Here is a 16,298-nt window from a genome sequence, read left to right on the forward strand (position 1 = left end):
AGGCAGGATTCGAACCTGCGACCGTAGCAGTCGCGCGATTCCGGACTGAGCGCCTAGAACCGCGAGACCACCGCGGCCGGCTATAACAACAGGTTTATTATGACTGCGCAGATTTTCAGTATCAATTGAATCTTTTATTATTTTACCAAGAGGAAGCATTGCCTGCTGGGGGAGCGACTGTTAAAACAAAGTTTTTGGAAACAACCACAAGTACCACTTTGTATTTACATTGACCGGTTTCGCATCATCAGAATATACGCTTTAAAAGACACAACTTGAGAAAATACGGAAAACTTAAATTGACGTTACGTAAAGTAGATATTCTGCTTACGTTTAAAGTTGGCTGACAGCATTAAAGATTGCCTTTAAAGTTGTCTGACAGCTCTAAAGATTAATCTGTTTGTACTAACGTACTTTAACTTGTGTTTAAAGCACTGTAGTAAATGATGATATTGACAGCGCCAAAGATGAAATTGAGTGTACAACTCTACTCGTAATGTACATGGTATAGTCTATCCAAAGATAATTTACAACTGTAGAAAAGGAAAGTTACATTTTAATTGCCTCTCTTATGGAGGTGTGTGTGTGTAGACATCTCACATCCGCACGTAACTGCTTATTTTTCAAAAAATGTGAGTACATCTCTAAAAATTAAAACTTCTTTCAAGATACATTATAAAAAATACTTATTTAAAAATTTACATACAAAAATGCATTCAAAACTACCGTATTAAAGCTGTTTCTGTTAGGATTATAGGGCAGGTATTATATTTTGGTTGCTTATCTACAGCAGTTCATCAAATAACTGGAAGAAACTCATGTAAACTAAATTCGTTTTGTTCGTTCAATAAAATATTGAAGTGTTGTAGGTAAGCAACCAAAATATAATACCTGCCGTATAATCCTAACAGAAATATTTTTTAAAACGGAAGTTTTGAGTGCATTTTTCAATACATATTTTTAATATGTATTTTTTATAATGTTTCTTGAAAGAAGTTTTGATTTTTAGAGATGTAAGCAGTTATGTACGGATATGAGATGTCTATACACACGCCCATAAAAGAGGCGATTAAAATGTATCTTTCGTCTTCTATAGTTGAGTATTATCTTTGGACAAACTGTACCAAGGACGTTACAAGTAGTGTTGTACAGCCAATTTCATCTTTGGCGCTGTCTACATCATCATTTACTACTGTGCTTTTAACGTACTTTAACCATGAATTTAAGTACGTTAGTAAAACCAGATTAATCTTTTGAGCTGTCAGCCAACCTTAAAGGAAATCTTTAATTCTGTCAGCCAACTTTAAACTAAGTCACCATACAGGAAGTAAAATACCTACTTTATGTAATGTCAATGTAAGTTTTCCGTATCATCTCAATTTGTGTCTTTTACAGTGTATCTTCCGATGATGCTCTTGCTCATTTGAAGAGCGAGACCGGCCAATAAAAAATACAAAGTGCTACTTGAGGCAGTTGTCAAAAAATTATTTATTATTGCCATAATCTTTACCCTGAAAATCGAATTTTTCTTCAAAATTATAGAAACAGTTTCTCATTGTAACTGTATCCTTGCAGGTACGTTCCAACTCAACATGAGCCCGTTTATTCGGTATCCGTCACGTACCACGAATTGTTTTCCGCTACCTTTCAGAAGCGTTGCGAAATATTTTTCCTCACATTTTCATTTGTTCTTGTGTTATTACTGCTGAGGCTGTTTTTAATCCGACTTCTGAAACTTCACTGTGAAGCGATTCGACTTCACTTTCTCTTGCCGTCGAAATACCAAGCAGATCCCTACATTTTCTTGTAAAATCAGATAATCTGGGGCGCTGGCAAGTACTTACCTTGGGGGCGATTTTACGAACGTGGGTTTTTCAAAGCTGTTTCCTTTCTAATTATAACGGATAGACTTTCACGTCTGGGGTTTTCATTAGTTAAAACTTCCGGGCTGAGAAACCATGGTCGAGCTGTAAAACTACTTCTTCCTGAAAAGTTCTACAGGTCCACCACGGCCTCTCAGCTCGGAAGTTTTAACTAATGTTCCCTTTCTCCCTCCACCAACTGGAATCTTTCGTGGGGATGTTTGTGGTGGATCAAAACTTCATGCAGCTGTGCAGGGAAAATGGGTTCTTACAGTGAGTCCTGCCGTACCTGGACATATAGTGGAAAAATGGTCTCATGGTGGGTCGAAACGAACCTACACGGATACCGTGAAAACGGGCTCATGATGAGTTGAAGTGTACCTATAGGAATACGGTTACAGTCGGAAACAGCACCCAAAATTTTAGAGAAAAAATTTAGATTTTTCAAGATAAGGACTATTAAATATTAAATTATTCATTAAATATTGATAATTTGCTCACAAGGGAACCTCCCCATCGCACCCCCCTCAGATTTAGTTAGAAGTTGGCACAGTGGATAGGCCTTGAAAAGCTGAAGATAGATCAATCGAGAAAACAGGAAGAAGTTGTGTGGAACTATATAAAAAAAGTAAAATATACAAACTGAGTAGTCCATTCAGTCTGCTTTAGGCTGCGGAGGGGCGAGGACGTCCGCTGCGCCCCGCCGTGCGCGACCATGAGCGCTTGCTTGTGTTTACCTTCTCGCGGCGCGAGTTGTACTTGTTCCAAGTTCAGTGCGACTATGGCACACACATGGCGCCACGATACGATCAAAATTACTTTACAATCAGATCACGCGCGTCCTCGAGCCTATGAAATAGAACAGTTCATACGCGACGATCTACGTTTAGATCCGGCGACTGTCGTCGGAATACATTTTTCTATAACGGCGAGCGTGGTTTATGTTAAAATGACCAGTGCAGAGGTCTACGCTACAGTGGTTTCTAAATACTCGAACTCTCTCCGATTCAAACATTCTGACGGGCATATCGGTGCAGTGACGGTGGATCATGCAGGCATGGGCCTAAGGACTGTAAGGGTTTTTGAGCTCCCCTTCGAGGTCCCAGAGGAAGTTGTCAAGGACGCCTTCCGACCATATGGCAATGTTATCAGCCACGTTGCAGAAAAGTGGCAAACTTTCTCGACGTATAAGGTCTACAATGGTGTGCGCCAAATTAAACTTGAGCTCAAGAAACAAGTGCCTATTTGAACATCGGAGGCTGTCGTGCAATCATCATGTACGACGGTCAACCGCGTACCTGTTCCGGATGTGGGCAGGAAGGCCATGTTCGATCGAGCTGCTTACAACGTAGAATTACGCAGATACCAGTGGGAGACTCCGTTTCCCCGACGGGGACGACAATCCTGCCCCTCACGTACGCTCAGACGACGATGCGCACCATAGTTGAGGACGAAACGGGCGATCAGACACATCCATCGACGCCAGAAGTACCAAGGGAGGAAGAGGAAGGACCCTCGGTGCCAACCCATATGTCACACCCTCCACAGCAACAACAGCAGCAACAGTCCCACGGACTCCAGACGCAACATAACATTCAGAACGCGATGGACGTGGACGCGAACATTGTCCCGACCGCGGCTTTCCTACCGGAAGGTGATACGACGCTGGATTGCCTCCCACATTCGGATACGGATGTCCACGTTCGAAAGCAACGTTCGCCTCGACGACACAAGCGACGTCGGCGGACCCCTTCTGACGATTGCCTCCTACACACGGCCGATCAAGAAGGTGACATCTCATCAGACGGCATGGATGCTGCGCCTGCTGAGTATTTGTGTAGACGGTTCACTTGCCCATACTACGAGTGCCCAGTTACTTCTTGCACCACAAATGCGGCAGGTCGCGTCGATGGATGGCGCTCCGTCTACCTCTACCAAAGACGACGTACGTGAGAGAGATTTAGGTACCGATCAGCTACACAGCATCGTGTTGCACCCACTGTGGTCGGACGATGTTGAGGAACTTCCTGAAGAAGGCACGGGTGACAGGGGAGGGGGCGGCATTGGGGATGCCACTCCTAGCGTGAAAGACTCATAATTTGTAACGGGTTCGGTGGGTCCGGCATCTCTTGCGGTTAGCTTTGCTTGCCATGGCGTCTACCCTAGGTGAAGAGGCTAGGCAGAACACCTTTCGCCTTGCCACGATCAATATCAACGCGATAAGGGCACCACACAAACTGACAATGCTACAACGCATGCTTGATGCGGCGGACATCGACGTGGCCCTCTTACAGGAAGTATGTGTCGCTAGTTTCCCTGACTTCCACGGATATACCGCCCACATCTCCCACGCCTCTTCTACCGATTGTGGTGTGGCTGTTCTGCTACGGGGCGGTTTGGCGGCTACGGACGTACTGTACTTACCGAGTGCAAGAGCCATGGCAGTAACTGTCAACGGCGTACGACTCATCAATGTATATTCCCCTTCAGGATCAGGGAGACGGAGAGATAGGGCCCGCTTTTTTTCGGAAGATATTACGCGTCTATTTATGGGTCGCATAGACGATATGGTGATCGGAGGAGATTTTAACTGTACATTATCTCCATCTGATCAGCAGCCACATCACGTCCCGTGTGCGGAATTGGAAATGCTAGTGCGTGACCTCCACCTGATTGACACGTGGCGCCACATCCATGGCCCAGCTCCTGGTTACACCCATTATACTAGCCATTCATCAAGTCGGTTAGACAGGATTTACGTCACAAGCACCCTTTCGACGGCGACGAGATGAGCAGAGCTCTGCCCCACTGCATTCACCGACCACACAGCCTATATTTGCACCATTGCCCTCCAACCTGCACGTGTGTGGCGCAGTAGGCCCCCCTGGAAACTGAACGTCGCCCATCTGGACGAGCCGGCATGTAAAGGTGCTGTCGAAGAGTCGTGGAACGCGTCCTTACAGCGTCGTGATCGTTACCGATCGACCCTCAGTTGGTGGATTGAATGTGCGAAGCCTGCTCTTAGACGCACCTTCATGGCTTACGGCCGGGAAGCAGCGGCATGGAGGAGGAGCACGGAAAACTTTTATTACACCGTCCTACGGGAATGTCTTGCTATGGAGCCCTCACCTGACAGGCAGATCACAGTCAATCGCGCGAAAGCGCAACTCGTCTCCTTAGCACGCCATCATTTACAAGGCGCTGTTATACGGTCGCGTGCTCCAGACATGATACAATCAGAAAGGCCATCTATGCACCACGTGCTCATAGAACGCAGGAGGCGCAGCAGGGCACTGGTAATCGACATGATAACCGACGACGGTCGACACGTGGTAGAACAAGCAGATATAGCAGAAGCATTCTATGGGCATTACGCTCAACTTTATTCAGCAGTGCTCCCTGATATGGCGACGGTAGACACCGTTTCAGCACATGTCCACGGTACAGTTCCACCAGACATGGTACCGACTTTACTGGGAGAAGTGACAGAAGAGGAAGTGCTCGACGCCATTGGTAAAGGTGCTCCCCATAAATCACCAGGAATCGATGGGTTACCATTAGAGTTCTATCGAGCCTTTAAACAACTGTTGCTACCGTGTTTGATTGAAATTTGCCAGGAATTGATGTCCCCGGGTATAACATTGCCTGCACCATTCTTGGAAGGTCTGATTGTCCCCATCCATAAGCCGAAGGGACGGAATCATGTCCGCGACTATCGTCCCTTAACGTTATTGAACAGCGACTTCAAGATCTTTTCGAGGCTGCTATCAGAACGTATTCGCGGCACACTATTGCACGTCTTGTCCGGCGATCAGACGTCCTTGGGGGGACCCAACAACATCAGAACTGCGTTATGTCGTTACAGAGATCTCATCTCCCTTGCACGGGTGAGACGTTTGCCGGCAGCCCTCGCGTCTATCGACTTTAGCCAGGCTTTTGACCGTGTGGGCCACACTTTCCTCACGGCCGTTCTACGTCGCATGGAATACCCCGACCCCTTTATCACAGTGTTGTCACGCCTTCTGCATGTTGCTACTTCTCGAGTTCTTGTTAATGGAAGACTGACGGCACCCATGCCGATCCGCCGATCAGTACGACAGGGATGTCCATTATCAACATTGTTATTTGCATTGGCCTTAGAACCTTTGTTGTGTGGTCTCCGAGACAGGCTCACTGGGATACAGTTCGGCGGCTCCATCTATCGTTGCACCGCATATGCGGATGACTTGATGATCGTCATACGTGAAGCTGACGACATGGCCGCGGCTTTGGACTGGATTGCAACCTACGGTACAGCTTCTGGTAGCCAAATCAACGTTGACAAGTCCGTCGCCTTGAGCATCGGGATTGGGCTACCTCAGGAACACATTGCCCCCTTACGCTTCAGTGATACTGTACGCTGCTTGGGCTTAGATTTCATGAACGACATGCGACGCGCGACGACGCTCAATTATCGACGCCTTCTTAACCAAATTAGGGCCGGAATTGCAAATCAGCGCTTGCGATCCCTCAACATCGTTTAGCGGGCGTATTATGCCAATATATACCTTGCGTCCCGCATACCGCATGTCGCCCAAACGCTACCCATTCCGAAACCCTTGGCTCGTAGCATTATGGCAGCGCTGGGATACTTCGTCACCGCTGGTATGTTACTGAAGATGAGATACGTATCTCTTACCCTCACCGAGGAAAAAGGTGGTCTCGGCCTAGTTAACATACATGATAGGGCCATTGCACTCTATGTTAGCTCACATTTATGTCTGCTGCGCCGTTGTCCTACGAGCCTCACGAGTCTGCTTCTGACGGCGCTACGACCTGCTTCACTAAGAGCGCCGGTGCCACTACAAGACATCCCAGCGCCCCTCTTTTATATAGGACGTTTCTATTTAGAACAAAGTTATTCCAGTGTAGCGCTCGCGACACCACGAATGGCCACAACTCGACGCCTATATCATGACATGCTGAAACGCCGCCCCCTAAATATGGTCGAACTAAAATATCCTGACGTACGATGGCGCGTGGTGTGGAAGACTGTACACGATGCCATGCTTGATTCCGATGTTGTTTCTCAAAGGTACGTAGTCGTTAATGGGAAGCTCGTGACGCAAGAACGTCTCTACAATATTCACATGGCAGAATCTCCCAATTGTGTGGGTTGTAATACAGTAGATTCTGACGAGCACCGCCTCAGCTGTGGAGAGGCGGAACCGGTTTGGCACCTTGTGCGGCAGATGCTGGCTTATCTCTTGCGAGTTAGGCCGGAGCATATATCTGCACGCACGTTATTGTTTCCGGATGAGACATTTTACCCCAAGACTCGAACCAACTCTGTCACCTGGATACGTGGACATGCAGTCAATTACCTCTGTCGTGACGGACACAAGAATTTCCTTGACTTCTGGCTCTGTTTGCAAGAAAGACATCATGCTATCCGGGCATACCAGATATCGACAGTGCTTCGCAAACTACCTATGGAGTGTCTTTCACAGCCCGCCGTGTAGCTGGAATGTTCCAGGCAGTGGCAGATGAGGTCAGAACAAACTGCAAACGAGCATATATTGAACAATATTTATCAGTGGGCGCAGTCGCTGGGAAGCCTCACTACGACGTGGTAGCTTTCTTTTCATGTTATTTATGTTTCATATCTTCGATGGCGTCTTCATTCTGTTTTAGTTTTCCAGGCTTGATTAACTATGACTGTTCGCACATTGATATCTATATAAATAAAAAAAAAGATTAAAAAAAGTGGGCAGGAGACCTGCGTTCGAATCCAAATAAATACACAAGAACAAAATAAGAACAAAATGAACAACAAATAAAATATAATAAAGTATTATACCCTTTCCTTTCTCCTTTTATTTTATTTTTTTATACAAAGTTCAGAGGCATGTTTAATTTTTGTTCGTTGGCGGAACCTGAAGTGGTGGCGAACGGCCGTCCTAGTTAGATTTAGGATGAAAGTGGCGGTGGCACTAGCTTTGTTTTTGTTTTTAGGCTAGATAGGTTTTTGGGGGTAGTATGGGTGATAGGGGCCAACGCCTGGAGTGGAAGAGGTAAAAAAAAAAAAAAAAAAAAGCTGCGGAACGAGAGGTCCTGGGTTCAAGTCTTCCCTCGAGTGAAAAGTTTAATTTTTTTTATTTTCAGACAATTATCAAAGTTCAGGCACTCACACATAATCAACTTCGCTCTCCAAAATTCCAGGACATGTTCAGATTAGCTTGGACATATGCAGGATTTGACGGTCTACACACGGAAAAATCTGAAAACGTTAAAAATATATGTTTCGACAGAGCACAGGGAAAACTGTGCGACTGTGAAACTGTTGTATTCATTTGTTGCAGTTTATGTGACAAACACTTATGTTTTCATCACTTTTTTGGGAGTGATTATCACATCCACAAGAAAACCTAAATCGGGCAAAGTAGAAGAATCTTTTTACCCATTCGCCAAGTGTACAAGTTGCGTGGGTCGACAACTTATTCCTGTCATGTGACGCACATGCCGTCACCAGTGTCGTATAGAATGTATCAGACGCATTTTCCTGTGGAGGAATCTGTTGACCTATGACCTTGCGATCTCCTATTGGAGAGGCACGTCCTTTCGTCTACTAATCGCACGTTTTGTGGTGCGGTCGCAAAACAAAGACACTAAACTTATTACAGTGAACAGAGACGTGAATGAACGAACGGATAGATCATAACTTTGCAAAATTAAAGAAAGTAAACTTCTCGCTCGAGGGAAGACTTGAACCAAGGACCACTCGTTCCGCAGCTGCTCACGCTAACCACGGAACCACGGCGCTCCTGAGCACACACTATCCTTGATGTTGCCTATCTTTCGCATATACTACTCAGTTTGTATATTTTGCTTATTTTTTTCCATAATTCTACACAACTTCTTCCTGTTTTCTCGATTGATCTGTGTTCAGTTTTTCAAGGCCTATCCAAGTGCCAACTTATAACTAAATCTGAGGGGGGTGCGATGGAGAGGTTCCCTTGTCAGTACAAATACACTGAAGAGCCAAAGAAACAGGTATACCTACCTAATATCGTGTAGGGCCGCCACGAGCACGCAGAAGTGCCGCAGCACAACGTGGCCTGGACTCGAATAACGTCTGAAGTAGTGCTGGAGGGAACTGACACCATGAATTCTGCAGGGCAGGACGAGTATGTGGTGATTTCTTCTGAACAGCACGATGCAAGGCATCCCAGATATGCTCAATAAGGTCCATGTCTGGGGAGTTTGGTGGCCAGTGGAAGTATTTAAGCTCAGAAGAGTGTTCTTGAAGCCACTGTAGCAACTCTGGACGTGTGGAGTGTCACAGTGTCCTGCTGGAATTGCCCAAGACCATCGGAATCCACAATCGACATGAATGGATGCAGGTTATCAGACATGACGTTTACGTACTTGTCACCTGTCAGAGTCGTATCTAGACGTATTAGGCGTCCCATATCACACCAATTGCACACGCCACACTCCTTTACAGAGCCTCCACCAGCTTGAATAATCCCCTGCTGCCATGCAGAGTCCATGGATTGATGAGGTTGTCTCCATACCCGTACACGTCTATTCACTCGATACAATTTCAAACGAGACTCGTCTGACCAGGAAACATGTTTCCAGTCATCAACAGTGCAATGTCGGTGTTGACAGGCCCAGGCGAATCGTAAAGCCTTGTGTCGTGCAGTCATCAGGGGTACACGAGTGGGCCTACAGTTCCGAAAGGCTATATCGATGTTGTTTCGTTGAATGGTTCGCCCGCTGATACTTGTTGATGGCCCAGCACTGAAATCTGCAGGAATTTGCAGAAGAGTTGCACTTCTGTCACGTTGAATGCTTCTCTTCAGTCGGTGTTGGTCCCATTCTTGCAGGATATTTTTCTAGCTGCAGTGATCTCTGAGATCTGATGTTTTACAGGATTCCTGTTACTCACGGTAGACTCGTGAAATGGTCGTACGGGAAAATCCCCACTTCATCGCTACGTCTGAGATGCTGTGTCCCATCGGTCGTACTCCGACTATAACAGCACGTGCAAACTCACTTTAATCTTGATAACCTGCCATTGCTGCAGCAGTAACCGATCAAACAACTGCGCCTGACACTTGTCTTATATAGGCGATGCCTACCGCAGTGCCGTATTCTGCCTGTTTAGATATCTCGTATTTGAATAAGGATGGCTATACCAGTTTCTTATTCACTTCAGTATAAATCTGTTCTTAGAATTACGTGGAAATGAAAAAATATATAGGACCGACAGGTGATTTGGTCCAGAGAGCTCGAGGTTGTGAACCTAAACTTTTTCTCGCTCAGCTATGGTCTCCTTGTATACTAGCGACCATGCGAGCACGCTTAGCACTTTTCAAACTCGATTATCTCGGACACTGTTGAGAGTTGCATTTTTCGGTTTATATTGGTTAAAAAAAATGTTCCAATGTGTGTGAAATCTTATGGGATTTAACTGCTAAGGTCATCAGTCCCTAAGCTTACACACTACTTAACCTAAATTATCCTAAGGACAAACACACACACCCATGCCCGAGGGAGGACTCGAACCTCCGCCGGGACCAGCCGCACAGTCCATGACTGCAGCGCCCTAGGCTGTTAGGCTAATCCCGCGCGGCTTATTTTTGTCGAAAGCCTGCGTTTCATGTCAGTATGTGTCAGTTCGGCGAGGAGAAGTCCGTACGGTCCTCTTGTTCCGCTTTCGGATGGACGACGCTTCAGTTCCCCGTCCGGTAATACAGATTTAGCATTTTCGTGATTTCCATAAGGCACTCCAGGGAAATGACGGGCTTCCCAATCGTTTCGTAATCCTAGCTTGTGCTCAGTCTCTAATGACCGCGCTGTCGACGGGACGTTAAACTCTAATCTCCCTTTCCATCGTCGGTTTCGGTCTGACACGCTGTAGACCGGGATCGCATCCCTAAGTGGCCATTGGGCACTCTGTCACACGATTAGCCGTGGCGTCTGTGGCGTCCAAGCATCGGGGCGGCGTCCCAGAAGCCGTACAGCTGCGGCTGTGCCCGCCGGATCGATGAGGCTGTCGGCCGAGCCCTGGCCAGCCAGACAGGCGATGGGCCGCGATAGCGCACGGCCGCCAGCCTCCACTCTGCTCTCCAAACGGGGCGGTCTCCGCCAGCAAGCAGCCCAACACTACACGTGAAGGGCCGCGGCGCCCATCACTCCAGCACGCCAGACTTCCTGGCCGAGTAAAAATGTGTGTCGGACCGAGACTCGAACTCGGGACGATTGCCTTCTGCGGGCAAGTTCTCTACCGAGTGAACTACCTAAGCACGACTCACGACCCGTCCTCACAGCTTTACTTCCGCTGGTGTTGCATCTCCAATCTTCCAAACTTCACAGATCCTCTCCTACGAAACTTGCAGGAGTAGCTGACCTGTAAGAAAGGATACTGCGGGAACACAGCTTAGCTACAGTGCGGCGTAGCGCCGTATACCTATCCTGCCTTCAATGCTAAGAAATACGACCCCAAATTGTTCCCCCCCCCCCCCCCCCCCTCCCGTGGTCATACCATGGGAGGAACGCCAGGCTAAGGATGGCAGTAAAGTTTATTCATCCCAGTACCTCGTATGTACGAGAGTTGATGGGAAATCCTTATTGTCGATGAAACCTCAGTTTTTTGTGGAGCATTTACAGGACAAGTTTGGGGAGGTGGAGGGCTTGTCCAAAATACAGGCAGGGTCGGTCTTGATCAAAACAGTATTCTCTGCCCAGTCTCGGGCACTACTCGCCTGTGTCTCAGAGAGATTAGTGTCGAAATCCGGTGTGCCGGCCAGCCTGTGGATGGTTTTTAGGGCGAATGCGGGTTGGTTCCCCTTACTCGGCCTCAGTTACACTATGTTGGCATTTGCTGCGCGAACATTGTCTCCACGTACGCGTACACCATAGTTACTTTACCATGCAAACATACCCTGGGTTCGGTGTGGGACGGCGGTGGGGTGGGTGGACTGCCGTGGCCTGTTGTGGGCTTGTGAACCACTGAGGGCTACGCCGGGACGAAGCCTCTCAGTCGTTCCTAGGTCCCCGGTTTGATACACAATACACAAGATTCATAATAAGGAAGGAAAGCTTAAAACATCACGTCCAATACTAAGTGAAGCCAACACTTTGACCACTCTATCTAACGTGGAAGTTCTGAACCCGTTTTTAGTCTACTTAAATTTTAAAAATAACCTTCCACCACTGCTGTTTGTAGTCATATCTACGTACATCTACATAGATACGCCAAAAACAACCGTACGGTGCACGGCGGAGGGCTCTTGTACCACTACTAGTCATTTCCTTTCCTGCACCACATGCAAATGGAGCGAGGGAGAAATGACCACCTACATGCCTTCGTACGAGACCTAATTTCTCTTCTCTTGTCTCCGCAGTTCGTAGCGAAAGTATGTTCGCAGCAGTATAATCGTTCTACAGTCAGCCGCAAATGACGGTTCTCTAAATTGCTTAATAGCGTTTTGCGAAAAGAACGTAGTTTTTTCTCCTGTCTTTCACATTTGAGTTGGCAAAAAATTTTAAGTACAAGTTTTTTGATGCACAGTTCATTTACTTTTTTTGTAGTGATAAAATTTAGGCGATGAGCTCTTTTCAGCGATTTGTGATTACCAAGTGTAACTGTGAACATGGTATAACCAGTATAATAACGTTCCTTACCTCTATGGTGTCTCAGAGCTGGATAGTGACAGATCGTGACGCGAGACTGGACGCGCACGTAGTTTACGTATCAGCCGATAGAGGACAGTATTGGATAGGGGACGGTGATTTAGTTTCGATTGTGCCCACTAGAGTACACTAAAGTAATAGAATGTTTTTCATAAACTGTTCTGGTTTTTTCAAAAAGTGTTATTATGTCTTTTTGTGTATGTAAAATGTTATAAATGTGTTTTAGCAGTATGAATGATGAGTGAGTGGGGTTTAAGATTAATATGAAGATAATTGTTTAACGAGTTATGTAGTGGGATTTAGTGTGGGAACATTTCGAAGAAGTATGGATGTGGACAAAGGGGATTTTTGTAGACTAGATTTGTGAAATAAGTTTATGGTAAAGGGAAAGTTAATTCAGGTATAAATAACAATAGTAAATAACTTTATGCATCAACAAAACTTCAGCATATTAGATAATAACGTCGGTAAAAAGTGCAGTCGATAGGTTTACTATTTTGCGATTGGTTATTGATGAAAAGCGCGAACTGACGCAGGAGAATGTTGTTTTGCTGTTGGCTGTTGAGTAAACTGACCAATGGCAAAGCAATATTCTTCACGCGCCTTTCTCTGCTGGTAGAGAAGACTTTGAGTATTCTAGAGAGGAGTCGATAGCTAACCATGAAACAGTTAGGACGTGTGTAGTAGTAGTAGTAGTTGCGATGGAAGTGATAAGTTGCCGGATCTAGCAGTGTTTCATACATCAAAAGTGTGGCCAAGTGACGGCATAATTATTCCGATGGGTGTGTAGAAATTTCGGAATTTTTAAATGAATTTCGTGACGAGAAAAGACATAAATTCCGCGTGGCGTATTGAGTAGGTCGGTGGCGAAAAACTGTGACTGCATTACGTACGGACAGACTTAATATTTGGCGAGCATTCTCAATCAAAAACAATCCGTATTTTTGTAGCGATTACGTTTTCGGGAAATGCAACACCATAAATTTGCTAAAGTGAGTGACTGTGTAAAGACTAGCACGTGCTTGGCAGCACTTGTTCACCTAAGTTTCAAAATATATTAATTAAAGACGAAATGTGCAACCTTTCATTTCGTGTGAAAACTTTCTCCCGAAACGTAGATTAGTTACTTTAATTGCATCCTGGTTCACGTCGAGGTACAGTAGCTTTCGCTCGGCTTTCCTACTGGTGATCTGCTGAGACAATGTTCACAGGCAGGTGCAGGTTCGTTACGAAGGGACGGAAGGAATCGCGCTGCCGCAACAGCCGGGGGGATATTGCCAGAATGAAATTTTAACTCTGCAGCAAAGTGTGCGCTGATATGAAACTTCCTGTTGGATAAGCCTGTGTGCCAAATGGAGACTCGAAATCTGGACTTCTGCCTTTCGCGGGCAAGTGCTGTACCATCTGAGCTACCTAAGCACGACTCACAACCCGTCCTCACAACTTTGCTTCCGCCAGTATCTCAGTACGGAAGTAAAGCTGTGAGCACGGGTCACGAAAGGCAAAGATCCCGAGTTCGAGTCTCGGTCTCGCACACAATTTCAGTTTGTCCGGAAGATTCATATCAGCAGCAGGATGAAAATATCATTCTGCACGTACTCACACAAATCCACACCTGCATCCTCCTAAAGCCTTGAAGTGGTCAATTTTGACTTGTCTGTGCTATCCAAATTTTTTGTCTGACTACGTATATTAACGGCAATTATCTAGTTCGTGAGTAAAACAGTAATCTCGAAGAATGAATTAACGTCTGGAATATGCAACAATAGTCCATAGCGGGGTATTAAGCTTTTAATCGGTGTAAATCTGTGTAACAGTAGCAATGGAATGTAGTCGAATTATATCACGTGATACTGGTAGAACTGAATTAGGAAACGAGACACTAAGCGTGGTCAATGAGTTTCGTTATTTACGGAGAAAAATAACTGACGATGGACAAAGTACAGAGGATATGAAATGCAGATTGGAAACAGCAAGAAAAGCGTTCCTTGAAAAAGAGAAATTTGCTAATGCTTAACACATTTAACTACAATTTCTTTGTTGAGATCGCGAATTTATACAATATCATCGGTTTATATTGTTCTAGCAATCTTCTTTAGATCTAAAATAGACAGTAAAATGTTCATAAAAAATTCTACTCACTTATAATAAATGCAATAAGAAAAGAAAGTGACAGAGAATTAACATAAAACTGGATTTGCCGTGTTGTACAATCAAGTATTTAGTCACTAAAACTACTGTGTGTTCACTAATGCTGCTATTTAACACGGAGATAAACGTGCATCTGACAGAGGGCACTGTATCTATAGTTATATAATTAAATTTATGGTATAAAAATAAACACCAGAAAAAGGAATTTTGGCGGATTATCTTAGACTAATGAAGAATTTCATAACAACTAATAATAATAATAATAATTTGTGTGTGTGTGGGGGGGGGGGGGGGAGCTTATGAGAAGATAATACAGTTGAGGTTGCAGAGAACTATAAGGGCTTAAAGCACACAGTCCTCAGTTTTGAGATTGTAGCATTCTTGACATCTGCTGATTTTATGGTGAAGCATATTTATCTATATGTGTAGGCCCACATTGTATATATGAACATTCATTTCTCGGTAATTCATTTCTATATGGGCCCTAAGTATAATGTTGTTGTTTTGTGTTGCTCAATTGTTATCTGGGGTTGGAAACATAATTTAGTGTCTACATCATGTATACAATAGTAGTACTCCATAATCGGAGGTATATCGGCAGTTTTATGTGAACCTCGAGCAACAGAATGTGCTTAATGAAAATGATGATGAGGAAGATAATGAAGTATTGGAATAGGTCATAATTGTGTGTGTGATAGATTTAGTATGTGTTCTTTATTTTTTGATTCTAGTTTCATAATAATTACAAACTTATCAACTGTTAAAAGATACCATGTCACTAGCCTGTATATGGAAATTATGTGAATCACATTAATAATAAATATGATCCTAAATAGTGATTAATATTTCATGACTTAAAAAGGGTAAATTATTTTTTCATAGGAAATATAGGATGTTGAGACTTATTTAAAACATAAGACAGACATATGACGCTGGTGGTTTGCTTACAAATCTGATTTTAACAAACACTCATTTTTTTCTAAAGTTTGTGTCTGTGCTTTGGGTCCTTACGGTTCTCATTGCGTCAGTTATGCTAATGAGCAGGCTTTTAATCGATAATGCCCTAGTGATGCTTGTTCTCGTATGTTAAAAAGTGATGCATATATATGCAAAAACAAGAGTGATTTGACGCTTACTGCCTCGTGTGAAGACGACGAGACAGCGTGACCGCGTCAGCACCGCCCTTCTGCGCTCGTTCTAGGCACGTCGGCGACTTAGGGCAACAGCAAGATAGAGAGCACCTGCAGGAAGCGAGCCCTGCTGACTGCAGTGGGCTGGGTTGGGTTGTTTGGGGGAAGAGACCAAACAGCGAGGTTGTCGGTCTCATCGGATTTGGGAGGGATGGGGAAGGAAGTCGACCGTGCCCTTTCAAATGAACCATCCTGGCATTTGCCTGTGTACGTAGGCTGTTTAGGTTTTTATGTTGGTAACGCCACGTAGCGCTCTATATGAAAATCACTGACTGTGCTATGTGCAGTCTGTGGCTGGGTGGCATTGTTGGAATTTGCTATTGTAGTGTTGGGCAGTTAGCTGTTAACAGCGCGTAGCGTTGCGCAGTTGGAGGTTAGCCGCCAGCAGTGGTGGATGTGGGGAGAGAGATAG

Source organism: Schistocerca piceifrons, chromosome 1, assembly GCF_021461385.2.
Source record: "Schistocerca piceifrons isolate TAMUIC-IGC-003096 chromosome 1, iqSchPice1.1, whole genome shotgun sequence".
Taxonomy (NCBI): domain Eukaryota; kingdom Metazoa; phylum Arthropoda; class Insecta; order Orthoptera; family Acrididae; genus Schistocerca; species Schistocerca piceifrons.